This window comes from Belonocnema kinseyi, chromosome 9, assembly GCF_010883055.1.
Source record: "Belonocnema kinseyi isolate 2016_QV_RU_SX_M_011 chromosome 9, B_treatae_v1, whole genome shotgun sequence".
Lineage (NCBI taxonomy): Eukaryota > Metazoa > Arthropoda > Insecta > Hymenoptera > Cynipidae > Belonocnema > Belonocnema kinseyi.
In genome coordinates, this window is record NC_046665.1 from 7,066,982 (window position 1) to 7,070,081 (window position 3,100).

A 3,100-nucleotide genomic window follows, 5' to 3' on the forward strand; every position below is an offset into this window, starting at 1 on the left:
TACGCCAATTAGCACAAATGGTAAGTTCCGACAGTGCCTACAAGTGTGCCTACTGGCCGCTAAATGGCAATACCGGTTTCATATGTATACACCTGGTATCAATCCCTGCTCCAAGAGAAATGGAAGTCGATCCTGAATTACAAACCTTTAATGTGTACCCTACGATAAAAAACCTGCTCGCTCAAACAAACGATAGTGAAGAGAGTGATTTGGAATAAAATCAAGGGCAGAACTCAACACAAGACCAGTCAAGCGCATCTAGACTAAGAAAAGAGTTGCAGAAATCCTTTTCCCAGTTCGAACAAACCTTAACCGAACGTGGAGTGAATGTGTCCGAGATTGGACCAGACTCTCTGATGTGGGATCATGAAGGAATGGACGAGGCTGTCTAATTAGATTGCACCCATGTCTCAGAAGGTGAAGATGACCCAGAGCTACTCCAAAGATTAGAGGCTCTTGGCCCATGTGACGAATATGATGATCAACTATTCGCGGATAGAATACATAATTTCCTAGAGAATTATGAGAAAAACGTCCGCATCGAACCCATCCGAACAAATATCCGGGGTGGCCCGAAAAAGTATTGTCCGATTTAAGGATCAAATAGTGGATTATGGCATCCCAAAATCAAAAGAACCACCAATAAGAAAATCGTGGTATCTGACTCCGGCCAACATGGATCCACCGAACGCGATGTTTACTCCCTTTATGAAACCCAGAAATGGAGAAAAATCGACCGACGACTTGACACTACAAAACAAAAACACAATGATGCAGCCACGACGGTTGCAACAGGAGCAAAAAATCAAGGAATCGTCCTGCGACCAAACAACAACGTACAATCCCGGAATCGAAATAAACGCTCCATATATTGATCCAACGAAATTTAAAAATACTTCACAAAAACATAGAAAATTCGGTAAACAAACCCATCACTGTTGGCCAACTCAGATCTACCATAACTCATAAATGGACCGAATCCCTAACTTATAAACACGACAAATATGTTCATTTTATTTCGGAGGATTGTGAGCCAGCAAATCCAATTGCAAGACTCCTGGTTGCTACTGAACGTCTAGATTTTCAAGACATCTGGAATACCAGACTAAAAATAGAGCAAGTCTTGGCTACACCCCATGGTCAACATAAAACTTATTCAATTGTGGTTCAACAGAGACACAATGATGAGGTGGACTGGGACAAAGTGACCAAAGGATTGCAAAACTTATTTACAGCTTTAAAACGGGATAATCAGTCTACTTGTAAGATGGTTGATTCAGGAGACTTATTAGGGTCACTCCCTCAGAATAAGATGGCAGAAGTAATGTCGAGAATTCGCGTCGAACATCCGATGTCAATAGCCTTATGTCATGAAATAATTGAGATCCCATCAGAGGACCTGCGAACCAAAATCATCGCAGAATATCACGGGAGTCTAATAGCTGGCCATAAAGGAATCGCCAAGACGTATAAACGGATTAGGGAAAGATATACCTGGCCAGGAACATGCAACGATGTAACCGAACACATCCGTGATTGTAAAAGCTGCCTTGAAAATAAGCTTGTGCGTGCACGCACTTGGGAGCCCATGCTCATAACAGACACTCCCGCTGAACCTTTTTACAAAGTCTCCATGGACACCGTGGGAAAATTACCTACAACGCCAAATGGGAACCGTCATATACTTACTATACAAGATAACTTTAGTAAGTACTGTATTGCCGTTCCCATACCAGACCTAAAAACAACTACAATTGCTCACGCCGTGGCTACAACCTTATTTTCACAATATCGTGCCCCTCGATACATCTTGAAAGACCGGAGAGGAAGATTCGTGAGCAACCTGAAGAGAAAGCTCGAAAACATTTTTAAGGTAAAGCTTCTGACAAACTCTGGGTATCGTCCTCAAACTAATGGATCCCTGGAGAGGAGTCACATCGTCTTAACGGACTATGTCAAGCACTATGCAAACGACTATGACGACTAGGATCGATTACTCCCTTGCGCCATGTTTGCTTAAAATACCTCAATGCATGAGGCCACAAATTTCACTCCGTATGAGCTGGTGTTTGGAAGAATGGCCAGAATTCCAGATTCACTCCCACAGGGAGAAGAGGTAAGGGAGAAGGCTAAATCAAGGTCTAAAGAAATATACGATCGAAAATCTCGACCCCTAAACGCGAAACTAGGTTATCAGGTTTTTGTAGTCAATGACGTAAGGGAAGGGAAATTTGATAGTCGTGCCGATGACCCTTTTACCATCGTAGGGTTCACCGCTAACAACAATGTAACCCTAGAAACTGACGATGGAAAGCGATTCCCTAAGCATGCTGATAAGCTCCTCCTAACTCATTGCTGAGTTCATGAGGGTATCTACGTCATGATTCTGGATATCAAGTTACTCCATTCCAGAATAGCATCGGGGTGTATTTTAAATATTTAACACCAATGAAAAGAATAACAGGCAACTGGAGAATAGTTACCTTCCTTCATTTGGACAAGGTACACGAAACATTATTCGGGTATCAAATTCGATACAGGACCCTACCCAAATATTGTCAACCTTTGTTGGGCTATGGATGCGACAGCGCTATTGAGGAATATCACCTGGATGCCAAATTCGATCCCGCTGAGAACTGCCAAAAGCAAATCGAAAAAGAAATGTTGGAATTGAGCCGTCATTTCAAGAAAGAATACCCCCCGAGGTTACCCCCGGGAATGAGAGTAAGGCGAACTGCACCGATGCTGGGATTCATAGGAGGAATCGTTGGACCCGTTGCTGGACTTCTGAATTATGATAATGGACAATGTATCGAAGCAGAGATCAACAACATGAACCAGGCTGCCTCCAACCTCACGCATCTGATGGGAAGACAGACGCATATTCTCAGGGCACAAATGGATAAGATCCACTCCAAAAGCAACCAGCTAGAGAAAGAACAGGACACAATGCGAGAACTCACACAGATGATATACAAGACCAACCAAGCTGATCAAGCCATGTACCAGGTGTATACATATGAAACCGGTATTTTTTCAAGAAAAAAACACATTTATTTCAAGAGAATGATAACAAATATTTTATTCAAAGTATGCGCCC

General features: G+C 42.6%; 1 protein-coding gene across 4 annotated transcripts in view; it reads right to left on the reverse strand.

The window, feature by feature from the left end:
- Nucleotides 1–3,100, reverse strand: part of LOC117180014 (DNA-(apurinic or apyrimidinic site) lyase) — a 144,338-nt gene that overhangs the window by 93,109 nt on the left and 48,129 nt on the right. The window lies entirely within an intron of this gene.